We start from the raw sequence: 16531 nt of genomic DNA on the forward strand, positions 1-16531 counted from the left end.
AGGAAGGATCTTCACCCTGTAACATCCGAAACAAGATGTTAACACCCATCTCTCTTCTGCAATCTGGGACAGAGTTGCCAGAGCTGAATTCTAACATTATTTTGAATCTGCTGTATGAATCCCAGCCAAGTGGAAGGAGACAATTAATTGAAGGCTGTTTGTTTGTGCACTTGGGAGGCCTATCCACCATATGGCTGTCATTGTAGGGTCTCGTTACGGAAACAAAGATACAGTGCTCAACATCTGGCCTTAATGTTTGCGGCCCGTATTTGGAAAACCTCAGTTTGGCTGGTCGTTGCACATAAATTACCTGCAAGTTATTGCACACATGTAAGAAACTTGCTACCTTGGGTGGGGCTGCAGAGCAGATGTATTGGAGTTGTTAAAAGGAGAGAGGGAGAGAGAGCGTGAGTATGTGAGGGAGGGAGGGAGAGCGTGAGTGTGTTAGGGAGGGAGGGAAGGAGGGAGAGCATGAGTGTGTTAGGGAAGGAGGGAGGGACACAGTGAGTGTGTCAGGGAGGGAGGGAGAGAGTGAGTATGTTAGGGAGGAAGAGAGGGAGGGAGAGATTGAGTATGTTAGGGAGGGAGGGAGAGAGAGAGTGAGTGTGTTAGGGAGGGACGGAGGGAGGGAGAGAGAGAGAGAATGTGTTAGGGAGGGAGGGGAGGGGGAGGGAGGAAGAGAGAGAGAGAATATGTTAGGGAGGGAGAGAGAGAGAGAGTATGTGTTAGGGAAGGAGGGAGGGAGACAGTGAGTGTGTCAGGGAGGGAGGGAGGGAGAGAGAGAGTGAGTATGTTAGGGAGGAAAGGAGGGAGGAAGGGAGGGAGGGAGAGATTGAGTATGTTGGGGAGGGAGGGAGGGAGAGAGTGAGTGTGTTAGGGAGGGATGGAGGGAGGGAGAGAGAGAGAATGTGTTAGGGAGGGAGGGAAGGGGGGAGGAAGGAAGAGAGAGAGAATATGTTAGGGAGGGAGAGAGAGAGTATGTGTTAGGGAGAGAGAGAAAGTGAAAGTGTTAGGGAGGAGGGAGGGAAAGAAAAAAGGAAGGAAGGAAAGAAGGAAGGAAGGAAGGAAAGAAAGAAATAAAGACAGGCAGAAAGAAAGAAAGAAAGAAAGAAAGAAAGAAAGAAAGAAAGAAAGAAAGAAAGAAAGAAAGAAAGAAAGAAAGAAGAAATGGTTTGCCGCGGTAGGGTAGAAAAATGATGCTTTCCCCAGTTGTTCTCTTGGGCTGAAACAATTACAAATTCTACTAGAAGGAGGGTTTTTTTTGCTTCTCAAACCCTTTTAGTTAACACTGATATATCTACAAAGGGAAAAGCCAGCTCATCATTTAGTAGGGGCAAATAATACTTTCCTACTCTTTGCACGCTACATGAAATATTAATGTTAGTTATTTATTTATCAAACTCCTACCCCAACACAACCAAGTGACCCTCAGTGGCTTATACAGAATGAAGAAAAGTTAAATAGAAACCAGTTCTATTCAAAATTGCAGCTAAAGTACAAGCTCTGGGAAGAAACATTAAAGTAACATAAACACATGACATAAGATAAGACTATAATAATAATGGTTTTTTTTCAAATGGTGTCATCTTAAGCATTATATATATATGCTTAAAAAAAAGCCTCCTTCCCAAATAGTTTGACCCTCAACATTTTCCTTCAATAAAGTATATTGAATAAATCCCTATTTTGTTCTTAAAAGCCTTCCAAAACGGTGACCAGAGTTAAATTTGTGTGCACTTCTATTCTGCTCTGTTGTTTTGTCCACTATTCAAACTGTATTTTAGTTGGTTACTTTTAGAGTAGTTTTCATTCCTCCACTCAAAATAGAAGACCCTACGAGACTAGACTTTCAATCCTGGGCCTAGAAAGCCTAGAACTAAGACGGCTTAAACAAGATCTAAGTATTGGCCACAAGATCATATGCTGCAACGTCCTGCCTGTCGGCGACTACTTCAGCTTCAGCCACAGCAACACAAGAGCACAGAACAGATTTAAACTTAATATTAACCGCTCCAAACCTGACTGTAAAAAATATGACTTCAGTAAGCGAGTTGTCGAAGCGTGGAACTCATTACCGGACTCCATAGTGTCATCCCCAAACCCCCAACACTTTACTCTTAGATTATCTACGGTTGACCTATCCAGATTCCTAAGAGGTCAGTAAGGGGCGAGTACAAGTGCACTAGAGTGCCTTCCGTCCCCTGTCCTATTGCTCTCCTATATCTCCTATACCTTTCTTCTATTCCTATATCTCTTCTTCTATTCTTTCATTGATATGTTCTATTACTATATCTTCTTTTCTATTCTTTCATAGATATATATTTACTATGAGTATCTCCTCTATAATCTTCATCATGTATTTTACTATGTGTATGTATGTGTGTATATATATATATATATATATATATATATATATATATATATATATATATATATATATATCCACTAAAATAAATGAATGAATGAATGAATGAATGACTAAATAAATAAATGAACGAACAAACAAACAAACAAACAAACAAACAAACAAACAAACAAACAAACAAACAAATAAATAGTATTTTTGTCCACCTAACAAGTCCTTTCTAAGGATCTAGGATAGACAGATGTTTATGGTTAAACTTCAATTTGATTCACAGTCTGGGATTGGTAAAAATTTAACAGTTCAAGTCCTAACCCAGGACTTAATAGTATATAAGCAGTTCCGAGTAGGATATTTTTATTTTTTTTGCAAAGTCAGGATATTCTTAAGTAGGGGGGTTCTTAACAAGTTACCCAGAGATATTGTGTTTCTCAGCAAATTTGCTAGAGCATCATACCACATTATACACACACACACCATAGACCGTACAGTGGTACCTCTACCTAAGAACGTCCTGTACTTAAAAACTTTTCTAGAATAGAACTGGGTGTTCAAAAATTTTTTGCCTCTTCTTAAGAACCATTTTCTACTTAAGAACCCGAGCCCTGAAAAATTTACAAGGAAATTTGAGAGCGGCACCAAGGCCCGGCCAGTTTCCTGCCATTCCCCCGGGGTTTCTCTCTCTGGCGCAGTGTATGGGAGGCATCCTCGCACCGGGCGTATGGGAGGCGTGTGCTCCCCCTCGCTGCCTCAGAGTCCTTCTTTTTTTTTTTAAGCCTTAAAGTTTTGGATTTTTTTGATTCCCCTCACCTCACCTTCTTCCTTCAGCAGCGACTGTCCTCCTCCTCCTCCTCCCTCCCAAATTCCGAGCTTTTATTTCTTTCCTAATGGGTTTGCACGCATTATTTGCTTTTACATTGATTCCTATGGGAAAAAATTGCTTCTACTTACAAACTTTTCTACTTAAGAACCTGGTCACGGAAAAAATTAAGTTCTCAAATAGAGGTAACACTGTATTGTGTTTGTTTGTTTGTTTGTTTGTTGGTTGGTTGATTGATTGATTGATTGATTGATTGATTGATTGATTGATTGATTGAGTTGAAAGGGACCATGCAGGTCATCAAGTCCAACCCCTTGCCTGAGCAGGAATTCTAAAGCACCCCAGCCAAGTGGCAGTCTAATCTCCTCTTGAAAGTGTCCAGAGTTGGGGAGTTCACAACATCTGCAGGCAGGTTGTTCCACTGGTTGATCGCTCTGACCGTCAGGAAGTTCTTCCTTACTTCTAGGTTGAATCTCTCCTTGGTCAGCTTCCAGCCATTGTTCCTCGTCCAGCCCTCTGGTGCTCTGGAGAATAGAGTGACCCCCTCCTCTCTGTGGCAACCCCTCATATACCTGTATACAGCTATCATGTCCCCTCTGGCCCTCCTTTTCTCTAGGCTATCCATGCCCAGTTCCCGCAATCTCTCTTCGTAAGTCTTGGTTTCAAGTCCCCTAATCATTTTAGTTGCTCTTTTCTGCACCTTCTCCAGAGTTTCAATGTCTCTTTTGAAGTGTGGTGACCAGAACTGGATGCAGTACTCCAGATATGGTCTGACCAGGGCTTTGTAGAGTGGTATTAATACTTCCCTGGTCTTGGAGTGTATCCCCCTGTTGATGCAGCTACTGCTAAGTGGGGTTTCTCCCAGGCTGTATGTGTGTCTAGGCGCTTTTTTTACCAAGGTGAAGGACTTTGCTCTTGTCGACGTTGAACATCATGTTGTTAGTGTGGGCCCATAGTGTTAATCTGTCTAGATCTTTCTGTATTTTGGGCCTGTCCTCTAGGGTGTTGGCTACCCCTGCCAGTTTGGTGTCATCTGCGAATTTGATTAGTTCCCCTTCTACTCCCTCGTCCAGATCATTGATGAAAATATTGAAGAGTACAGGGCCCAGGACAGAACCCTGTGGTACCCCACTGCCTACCTTCTTCCATGTGGATTTGGAACCGTTGAGAACAATGTATTCTAGGTGCCCTTGTGGGATTTTTTAAAAAGAAACTGCAAGATCAATATTGCTCCTAAAATCGGAGTGATGATTCTTTGACTCTAATTCCTGCAGAGCACAGCAAATTGCCTTGATTGGTCATCTCCTCCGTTACATATTCTACATAAAATTTATGATAATGGTTATAACTGTCAAATAATGTGAGACAGATCAAATAGATTAAAGGAACTAACCAGCAATAGACAAAAATTGACCCAGCTTTTAAAAGCTACAGTACTGTATACACATATTTTTCAGTCCAGTTTGTAACAGTTGACTTGCTGAACCTAAATCAATTATTTTATTTTATTTATGTATTTTGTCCAATACACAATGAGGGTTTTAGTGGGTATATATCTATATACACATAGTAAAATACATGATGAAGGTTATAGAGGAGATACTCATAGTAAAATATATCTATGAAATAATAGAAAAGAAGGTATAGGAATAGAACATATCAATGAAAGAATGGAAGAAGAGATATAGGAATAGAAGAAAGGTATAGGAGATATAGGAGAGCAATAGCACAGGGGACGGAAGGCACTCTAGTGCACTTGTACTCGCCCCTTACTGACTTCTTAGGAATCTGGATAGGTCAACCGTGGATAATCTAAGGGTAAAGTGTTGGGGGTTTGGGGATGACACTACGGAGTCCGATAATGAGTTCCGTGCTTCAACACCTCAGTTACTGAAGTCATATTGTTTACACTCAAGTTTGGAGCGGTTAATATTAAGTTTAAATCTGTTGTGTGCTCTTGTGTTGTTGTGGTTGAAGTTGAAGTAGTTGCCGACAGGCAGGACGTTGCAGCATATGATCTTGTGGGCAATACTTAGATCTTGTTTAAGGCCTCTTAGTTCTAAACTTTCTAGGCCCAGGATTGAAAGTTGAGTCTCGTAGGGTGTTCTATTTTGAGTGGAGGAGTGAAGGGCTCTTCTGGTGAAGTATCTTTGGATATTTTCAAGGGTGTTATTTTTTTATTTTTTTTTAAATCTGTTATTAATGTTTTGATAAATGAGATTTCTGAAGCTGAGTGATTGAAGAAATGAGAATAAATTAGGCGGAAGATAAAACTGCATATATAACCAAAGTAATTTTTTGTTTTTATTTTAAATAAGAATATGTGTCAGTTGCCAGATACTTCTGATTTGGACAAAATAGCTTTCATGCTAACTTTGGAATGTATTTAATTTACATAAAGTAACTGGAAACTACTTCTGGGATTGAATTTTATTTGAAATCTGGATACATGTTTTTTTTTTCTTTAATTACATTGCAAGAATTAAATAGTTTGCTTTAACGAGCGTGTTTTGTTGCTCAAGTAAAGGCGTAACTAGATAATTGGGCAGAGCAATTTCATGGATGAAGGAGAATGAAAAATCAACGCAGAAGAAATCTTGCTTTTCCTGGGCAAAGCCAAAATTGGATAGTAACTTTTCTTCTGACATTTTAGGACATTGTCCATTTTTGTTTCCCACTAAAGACAAAACATTGCCAAGTCTAGGGTGACATAATTTGCTCTGCAGTCAGTTACTGGAAAGTTTTGGATCTCATGGAACGTCTCAAAGACATATTCAAAATAGACAAAAATGGCTCAGAAATTTCAGCTTTACCTCTTATTTGCCCTCATCACCTCGAGGCTCGACTACTGTAACACTCTCTACATGGGGCTACCTTTGAAAAGTGTTCGGAAACTTCAGATCATGCAGAATGCAGCTGCGAGAGCAATCATGGGCTTTCCCAAATATGCCCATGTTACACCAACACTCCGCAGTCTGCATTGGTTGCCGATCAGTTTCCGGTCACAATTCAAAGTGTTGGTTATGACCTATAAAGCCCTTCATGGCATCGGACCAGAATATCTCCGAGACCGCCTTCTGCTGCACGAATCCCAGTGACCAGTTAGGTCCCACAGAGTGGGTCACCTCCGGGTCCCGTCAACTAAACAATGTCGCTTGTTGGGGCCCAGGGGAAGAGCCTTCTCTGTGGTGGCCCCGGCCCTCTGGAACCAACTCCCCCCAGAGATTAGAATTGCCCCCACCCTCCTTGCCTTTCGTAAGCTACTTAAAACCCACCTCTGCCGTCAGGCATGGGGGAATTGAGATATTCTTTGCCCCTAGGCATTTACAATTTTATGCATGATATGTCTGTATGTATGTTTGGTTTTTATAATAATGGATTTTTAATTGTTTTTAGTATTGGATTATTGTTATAGGCTGTCTTGTTGTTGCTGTTAGCCGCCCCGAGTCTCTGGAGAGGGGCGGCATACAAATCCAATAAATAGATAGATAGATAGATAGATAGATAGATAGATAGATAGATAGATAGATAGATAGATGATAGATAGATAGATAGATAGATAGATAGATAGATAGATAGATAGATAGATAGATAGATAGATTTGTATGCCACCTCTCTCCGTAGACTCGAGTGCCCCAGGTCAATTCTTTTCTGAACAAGAATCCACTAAATTAATTAACTCTGAATTCCCATGAAAAAAATGGCTCCTTATTCCTAACTAGAAAGATTTATGCTTTGATTGGACATATAGACTATTTCTCTATCATCAGTCAAAGTTCAGGTTAAGGTTGTAATCATATATACAAGGCAGAGGCTGCAGGTTCAAATCCCAATAAGAATACGGCTGGCTGATGAGAGCAAATAAGCTCAAAATAGATTTATATTAATCTCTCTACATTTCATTATCAGCAAAAATAAGTTTTACACTCACACACAGTTACATATTTTTGCTGATAAATGAAAAGGAAGGGGGACTAGTATAGATCTATTTCGACCTTTTTATGTATCATCAGTCAGACGTACCCTATATACACACTGCTCAAAAAAATAAAGGCAACACTTAAACAACACAATATAACTCCAAGTAAATCGAACTTCTGTGAAATCAAACTGTCCACTTAGGAAGCAACACTGATTGACAATCAATTTCACATGCTGTGGTGCACATTCAACTTTGTGTACCTCTATTTATTTTGTTCCATCCCGTTCCATTCTTAGTTGGAATGCTGGTTTGCATGAAAATTGTAAAACCTTAATAGTGCTCATCTATCAGTCTGCTTTCAAGAATATTGAAAGCTGCATTTCAAAGTATTTCCAGTAGCACTTATGTAAATAATTATAAAAGTCAGTGATTTCAAATCTCAGTGCACATAAATGGTATCTTAAATTTCAAATGCAACTCAATTTTTTTTTGCATTAAATAGGTGCTTTTTAAATCGATTGTTAAATGAACTGTATGCAGTAGATGTGTGCCACTTCAAGTATTTAGAGATATCAAAATATATGCTTCTTTTTTGCCCACTCCAGTTTTATTATAGCTAGAAATTTAACATTGATAATTTAGTATAATAGATACTAGCAGGAAACATTTTAAAGGTGTCACTGTCTTGTGACTTCAAGGAAGGAAAGGGAGAGGAAGGAAGAAGGGAGGAAAGGGACAGAAGGATGAAGGAAGGAAAGAAGGAAGGAAGGAAGGAGGGAGGGAAGGAGGGAAGGAAGGAAGGAAGGAAGGAAGGAAAGATCTAAAACTAAAAATACATCAAATTGAAATTTTCAAAACCAGAGGCCTGCATTGTTCATTCCAAGGACTTCATGAGGTCCCTTATCTTAACAGAACATCATTCTTCTTTAACCTTCTTCTTATAGAATGGCTTAGTGGTGTAGGCAAAAGAATGGAAACAAGTGATTGGGTAACCTAAAAGACTGCATAGTATTGATTGTGTAAATAGCATTGGTGCCATCGCATATTTTTTTCCAAATCCTTTAATATTTTTCAGAATTTTGATTTGTGAATTTATACTCCTACCTTCATTTTGTATGCTTTAGCTCAAGTAATAAAACGATCTATTTATCATGGTATCTATCTAGTCCCTCTGTCTGTCTGTCTGTCTGTCTGTCTGTCTGTCTGTCTGTCTGTCTGTCTGTCTTCCTACCTACCTGTCTGTCTGTCTATCTATTCATCTGTCTATCTATCTATCCATCCACCCGCCTGTCCCTCCATCCGTCCACCCATCCACCCATCCACCCTCCACCCATCCACCCATCCACCCATCCATCCATCCATCCATCCATCCATCCATCTATCTATCCACCCATCTATCTATCTATCTATCTATCTATCTATCTATCTATCTATCTATCTATCATCTATCTATCTATCTATCTATCTATCCATCCATCCATCCATCCATCCATCCATCCATCCATCCATCTATCTATCTATCTATCTATCTATCTATCTATCTATTCATCTGTCTGTCTGTCTATCATGTATCATTAATTAGCTAGTTAGTTACCTACCTATCCCTGCCATCAATAACAAAATAAAAAAAGCTAGACAACTTCCTTTAACAATAGGCAGTCATTCCTGTTAAAGTGGTGGTGGGAGTGTTCTGCAGTATTAGGATCACAGCAAGATTTTGATAAGATTTTGATAAGCACTCCTATAAGTTGCCTGGCTCTTTTATATATGGTATGTGTGTGTGTATGTCTGTTAGTATATGGGGTCTCTTAAATCTTTAAACATTTTAAAAACTGTTGGATTATTTATGATTTGTTGTTACATGTTGTGAGCCGCCCCGAGTCTTCGGAGAGGGGCGGCATACAAATCGAATAAATAATAATAATAATAAATAATAATAATTTATGCTTTGCCTCTTTTATGACATATGCCAAGAATAATAGAAGCATTTCAGCATTTTTAGAAATATTGCAGCTCCATAATGGCGGCAGTAAAGCGCTCCATAAAATTAGGGTACGGTGACTATTCCCAGTTCTGCGGAACAGGCTAATTTGCAAATGTGACTGTTAATAGAAAACTTAGCACTAGGAGGACTTGAAATGAAAGATTCCAGTGTTTCCTCTGTGGATTAACTTTTAGGAGTGCTTATGGTGTTTATGTTTCTGCCTCAGTTGAGAAGCCCTGCCAAACTGTCCTTTTATCCAATGCCAGCTGGATCATTCCTCGGGGCCTTTTGTATATTTTATTCCTCTTTGTACACATGGGTACTTGGTATAAGGAAAAGGCAATGAAAGACGAAACTGCCACTTTATTTGTCAAATGGTCTTGTTGCTGGCTCCTTCCTGAACCATTACAATATTAATGAACATGATGTTAGACTATGAGAATATTAATGAACATGACAGTGCAGTAAATGAACCATTGGCTTAGCGCATCGGCTTGTGGGCACAACAGCTTGTTTTAGCCTTTTAGGTAGGCATCAAAATTTGTAGCTCATTTGGGTTTCAGTGACAACATTTGTTCTTTGGGAAGGCCTGCTTCAAAAAGCATTTTTTTCCTAAATATATTGGCTTTCCCCCAAGGGTTTTTCAGCTGGGTAACAGAATAGCAGAGTTGGAAGAGATCTTGGAGAACTTTTTAGACCAACAGCCTGCTCAAGTGGCAGAACCTATATCATTCCAGACAACTGGTTGTACAGTCTCTTCTTAAAAGTCTCCAGTAATGGTGCATTCCCAACTTCTGGAGTTCTAATAATTCATTGTTCTCACTGTCAGGAAATTCATAGAAACATAGAAACATAGAAGACTGATGGCAGAAAAAGACCTCATGGTCCATCTAGTCTGCCCTTATACTATTTCCTGTATTTTATCTTAGGATGGATATATGTTTATCCCAGGCATGTTTGAATTCAGTTACTGTGGATTTACCAACCACGTCTGCTGGAAGTTTGTTCCAAGGATCTACTACTCTTTCAGTGAAATAATATTTCCTCACGTTGCTTTTGAACTTTCCCCCAACTAACTTCAGATTGTGTCCCCTTGTTCTTGTGTTCACTTTCCTATTAAAAACACTTCCCTCCTGGACCTTATTTAACCCTTTAACATATTTAAATGTTTCGATCATTTAGTTCACTAATTCCTCCTTAGTTCTAGGTTGTTTCTCTCCTTGATTAGTTTCCACCTGTCATTTCTTGTCCTGTCTTCAGGTGTTTTGGAGAATAGGTTGACCCCCTTCTCTTCTTTTTGGTAGCTCTGAGATATTGGAACAATGCTAACATTGGTATTGCTTACAACTGTGGCTTTGTTTTAAGCTCTGTATTGCTTTTTATGTAAATGACAACAAACTGGCATATGGTTTGCACTGTAAAAGGTGAGCTGCCTTTAATAAATAAATAAAAACAAAGGCAGCTCATGGTGAGAGCCATCAACCAGTGGAACAGGTTGCCTGCAGTGGAACAGGTTGCCTGCAGCGGTTGTGAGATCTCTAACACTTGAGACTTTCAACAGGAGATTGGATGGACACTTGTCTGAAATGGTGAAGGGACTCCTGCTTGAGCAGGGGGTTGGACTAGATGACCTTAAAAGTCCCTGCCAACTCTAATAATAAATAATAAATAAATAAAAACATTTATTATTAGAGTTGGCAGGGACTTTTAAGGTCATCTAGTCCAACCCCCTGCTCAAGCAGGAGTCCCTTCACCATTTCAGACAAGTGTCCATCCAATCTCCTGTTGAAAGTCTCAAGTGTTAGAGATCTCACAACCGCTGCAGGCAACCTGTTCCACTGGTTGATGGCTCTCACCATCAGAAAATTCCTCCTTATTTCCAGGTTGAATCTCTCTCCATCCATTATTCCTTGTCTGGCCTTCTGGAATTGCAATGGAATTTTGCCCTTGCTATGGTCATAGCTCTTATTTATTTATTTGTTTGTTTGTTTGTTTGTTTAGTCCAATACACAATGAAGGTTGTAGTGGGTATATATCTGTATACACATAATAAAATACATGATGAAGGTTATAGAGGAGATACTCATAGTAAAATATATCTAAAAATAATAGAAAAGAAGATATAGGAATAGAACATATCAATGAAAGAATAGAAGAAGAGATATAGGAATAGAAGAAAGGTATAAGAGATATAGGAGAGCAATAGGACAGGGGACAGAAGGCACTCTAGTGCACTTGTACTCGCCCCTTACTGACCTCTTAGGAATCTGGATAGGTCAACCGTAGATAATCTAAGGGTAAAGTATTGGGGGTTTGGGGATGACACTATGGAGTCCAGTAATGAGTTCCACGCTTCGACAACTCGGTTACTGAAGTCATATTTTTTACAGTCAAGTTTGGAGCGGTTAATATTAAGTTTAAATCTGTTGTGTGCTCTTGTGTTGTTGTGGTTGAAGCTGAAGTAGTCGCCGACAGGCAGGACGTTGCAGCATATGATCTTGTTTAAGGTGTCTTAGTTCTAAACTTTCTAGGCCCAGGATTGAAAGTCTAGTCTCATAGGGTATTCTATTTCGAGTGGAGGAGTGAAGGACTCTTCTGGTGAAGTATCTTTGGACATTTTCAAGGGTGTTAATGTCTGAGATGCGATGTGGGTTCCAAACAGATGAGCTGTATTCAAGAATGGGTCTGGCAAAAGTTTTGTAAGCTCTGGTAAGTAGTGTGAGATTGCCAGAGCAGAAGCTACGTAGGATTAGGTTTACAACTCTTGAAGCCTTCTTGGCTTCAAGAGATCCTTCTCTTTTTTTTATACCTCACCCCATGCCCTTGGATGATCTCACCCAGCGGTTTCATGTAGATATTGAATAGCAGGGGGGAAAGGACGGACCCCTGAGGCACCCCACAAGGGAGAAGCCTAGAGGTCGACCTCTGACCCCCCACTAACACCAACTGCAACCGATTACTTGTTATTGTAAGCCACTCAGAGTTGGAGTCAGGCAGAACACAAACTGAAGAAACACATATAAAGAAAGAATTGATATTCGCCGGAGATCTAGGCTAGCAGCTTCCCCAGAAACTTTCAAATCACTGTGAAATCACACAGGTCTTATTTTAGAAAATGAGAAATTCCTGCTGGCTCCTTTTTTCCCCAAACCCACCTTGTGATAGGTGTTCTGTCTGGGTCACTCCGAAAGCCAAGACCAACCCAAAAAGAGAAGCCAGACATACCGGTAAAAGGCAAAGGCAGTTTATAAAATTCAAGAAAAACACAGGTAACAGAAAATGTCCTTACAAACAGGAAAACGCTGTATCTTCAGATATATCCACAAAGGCAAAAGTCCATGCAGCAATACAAGATTCTTACTGCCAAGACGAGGCTGTAGATAGCAGACCTACACCTCCCACGAGTCTTCCAAACTGCTGGGCCACAAGCCAGGAACAGAGACGTCAAGAACAAAGCAGGTCACCGTAACTCCAACTGATAACACTCCACATGGCTTCGAGGGCTTGCCTGCCTTTTAAACCCTGCTAAGGAGGACCACACCCAAGCCCAGCTGTTCCAAATTCAGTGCTGATAATACTTCTTTAATTGCTCCTTTCTTTGATCTGAACATCTCTGTCGCATGTCAATGACAGCTTGTGCTTCATCACCTAATGACTCCAAGCTACTGGCTGGGGAGAGCCCCCCCCCCCCCGGGGCTCTCATGCTGTTCTCCTTCATCCCATTCCTGACTTTCCTCTCCCCCGTCCGACTGCTCAGCCCCCTCCTCTTCGCTGTCATCTTCCTCCGGGCATGGAGCCAGCAGAGACACAGCCAGTCCCTGAGCAGCCTCAGGCTGAACCACAACAGATAGGTAGGGAAATCTATTCCTCCAGATGTGCAGAAATTCAGCTGCCATAATTCCCAGAACTCAGTCATCAGAGACAATTGCATTCATTTGGAAGACAGGTTTAAACTTTCCCCAACTGATGTTTAGAGTACAGAATTATGCACACTGAGCTCTAATTACTGATTATCAAAAGCAATCCATTGAAACCATAAATGAGAAAATCAAGTAGTTGTGTGATTTATTTCTATTGCATGAGAAAAACGTTTGCCTGTGATTTTTCTTGGGCTCTGGTATTTTTTCCCCCCACATGGCCTTTAGTAAAACACATGTTGCTTACATAGGGATATACAACCAACATTAATCAGCTAACTGACTCCGTGCCTTTCAAAGAAGTCACAGTTGAAAGCTCTAAAAAGGAAAAAAAAAAAGACTGGAGGAAGCCTATGTATGAATTAACTAAGCTACAAACAAAAAATAATTAGGGGGAGATTTTAATTACATAATCAGCTAGATGCAGGCAGTTAAACAGATGAATTTACAGTTAACAAGATGAATGCAGCTTTATTGGCCACCAAAGAAGAAGGGATACATATCAATGCAAGCAAGGGAAAGCATTTAATACAGTGATACCTCATCTTACAAACCCTTCTTCATACAAACTTTTTGAGATACAAACCCAGGGTTTAAGGGTTTTTTTGCCTCTTCTTCCAAACTATTTTTGCCTTACGAACCCAAGCCGCCACCATTGGGATGCCCCGCCTCTGGACTTCTGTTGCCAGCGAAGTGCCCGCTTTTGCACTGCTGGGATTCCCCTGAGGCTCCCTGCCATGGGAAACACCACCTCCGGACTTCCATGATTTTGCGATGCTGCGGGGGAATCCCAGCAGTGCAAAAACGGGTGCTTCACTGGCAATGGAAGTCCGGAGGTGGGGTTTCCCAGCGAGGGGAGCCTCAGCAAAATCACAGCATCACAGAAACATGGAAGTCCGGAGGTGGGGTTTCGAGGACTTCCATGTTTTTGCAATGCTGCAATTTCGCTGAGGCTCCCCTTGCTGGGAAACCCCACCTCCAGACTTCCGTTGCCAGCGAAGCACCCGTTTTTGTGCTGCTGGGATTCCCCTGCTGGGATTTCCCTGCAGCATCACAAGAACATGGAAGTCCGGAGGTGGGGTTTCCCATGGAGGGTAGCCTCAGGGGAATCCCAGCAGCGGAAAAATGGGCGCTTCGGCTGGCAAAAGGGCTGAGTTTTGGGCTTGCACGCATTAATCACTTTTCCATTGATTCCTATGGGAAACATTGTTTCGTCTTACAGACTTTTCACCTTACAAACCTCATCCCGGAACCAATTAAGTTCGTAAGACGAGGTATCACTGTATTTCAAATGTGCAGGATGACAGTGAACTCATACTAGAGTTTCACGACAATTATATATTGCGTTGAGCAGAGGCTGGCATGGGAAGAATGCCCAACAATTTCCCATCCTAGGTTCATCTGTTTAATTCACATTCATCAGAGATTTGCTTCTTTGCTAATGTTGCAGACATGCGATGGGAAATAATAGAAGGGGGTGAGAACGTTTGGTCTCCATTCTGACAGCTTTTCTGCCCATCTGTGTATTACCCCAAGACGCTGTTTTGTTCTAATTGTATGTAATTAGTGAACAATAATTACAAACACTGTCTAGCATCTTGCAAAAAAAAAAAGAATATACAGATATCGGAATGCATTTCACAGTGGTATTAATAGGGATAGGAAAAGAGAAAGTGTTTTTGTAAATAATGCTTTGGTAGAGTTGTCTTTTATGCACACTGCTCAAAAAAAATAAAGGGAACACTTAAAGAACAGAATATAACTCCAAGTAAATCAAACCTCTGTGGAAATCGAACAGTCCACTTAGGAAGCAACACTGATTTACAATTATAGAAACATAGAAGACTGATGACAGAAAAAGACCTCATGATCCATCTAGTCTGCCCTTATACTATTTCCTGTATTTTATCTTAGGATGGATCTATGTTTATCCCAGGCATGTTTAAATTCAGTTACTGTGGATTTACCAACCACGTCTGCTGGAAGTTTGTTCCAATAGAATAAGAATAGGAAGAAAATGTCACTCCTGTTGACTAAATGTGATCTACTACAAGGTGTTAATGCTTACTTTATGAAAACATAGGAGCTGCACTCATTACAGGCCCACACAGGATACTTCAAACCTAATAGCATTCACAGAATACAACATTTATTCTACTGTCTATTGTTTCCATTTAGAAACATAGAAATATAGAAGTCTGACGGCAGAAAAAGACCTCATGGTCCATCTAGTCTGCCCTTATACTATTTCCTGTATTTTTATCTTAGGATGGATCTATGTTTATCCCGGGCATGTTTAAATTCAGTTACTGTGGATTTACCAACCACGTCTGCTGGAAGTTTGTTCCAAGGATCGACTACTCTTTCAGTAAAATAATATTTTCTCATGTTGCTTTTGATCTTTCCCCTAACTAACTTCAGATTGTGTCCCCTTGTTCTTGTGTTCACTTTCCTATTAAAAACACTCAATTTCACATGCTGTTGTGCAAATGGAATAGTTGTGCAAATGAAATATTCAATGAAAACATTTCATTCATTCAGATCTAGGGTGTGTTATTTGAGTGTCCCCTTTATTTTTGTAAGCAGTATACAGTGGTACCTCTACTTCAGAACTTAATTTGTTCCGTGAACAGGTTCTTAAGTAGAAATGTTCTTAAGTAGAAGCAGTTTTTCCCATAGGAATCAATGTAAAAGCAAATAATGCATGCAAATCCATTAGGAAAGAAATAAAAGCTCGGAATTTGGGTGGGAGGAGGAGGAAGAAGAGGAGGAGGAGGACAGTCGCTGCCGAAGGAAGAAGGTGAAGTGAGTGCCCCCTTTTGCCTTTCCGTGCCTTGATGCTCCAGGAGGCAACCTCACGCCAGGTGTATGGGAGGCAGTGTGAGGCATTCACCACAGCAAAGTGGTTTGTTCCCTCTCCAAGTGCCCAGAGAAAGGAAAACGCTCTGTTCACTCTGGCCAAAGAAACGTGAAGGACACAGTTCTTGACCAAAGAGAGCGTTTCTTTTCTCTGGGTGCTGGCAGAGGTTTATTCCCTTTGTTCACTCTGGACTGCCAAAGCCTCCTTAAGCGCCACCAAAAGGCTCCTCTGGCAGCCCAGAAAAGCCTGAGATGGCCGGAATTAAAGGGGGAATGGCAGGAAACTGGGTGGGCCTTTGTGCGGCTCTCAAATTTCCTGGAATTTTTTTCCGGGCTCGGGTTCTTAATAGAAAATTGATAAATTAATTAATAAAATGTTAAACATTAATTGGATTATTATAAAAGAAACAGCAATTTTAATTATTGCAAAGGGAAGAAGTAGCTAAAAGTTTAACAAGATGTTGGCAGGATGATTTACAAATAGATGAAAGAGAAATGAAAGAAATAATAGAAAATATATATAAGATTAAAAATACGAGAGTTAAAGAGATGAGAAGAAAAATCTTACATAAGTGGTATTATACACCTGTACAAATTGCACACTTCCAGGGGAAAGAGAAGAGCAAATGTTGGCATGGGTGCCAGAAAAAAGGAATATTTATGCATA

General features: G+C 40.4%; 1 protein-coding gene across 1 annotated transcript in view; it reads left to right on the forward strand.

The window, feature by feature from the left end:
* The window catches only part of GRID1 (glutamate ionotropic receptor delta type subunit 1), a 1069958-nt gene that overhangs the window by 1003125 nt on the left and 50302 nt on the right, over positions 1–16531 (forward strand). The gene's annotated exons all lie outside the window — the stretch shown is intronic.

The sequence above is a fragment of the Erythrolamprus reginae genome, chromosome 5, assembly GCF_031021105.1.
Source record: "Erythrolamprus reginae isolate rEryReg1 chromosome 5, rEryReg1.hap1, whole genome shotgun sequence".
Lineage (NCBI taxonomy): Eukaryota > Metazoa > Chordata > Lepidosauria > Squamata > Dipsadidae > Erythrolamprus > Erythrolamprus reginae.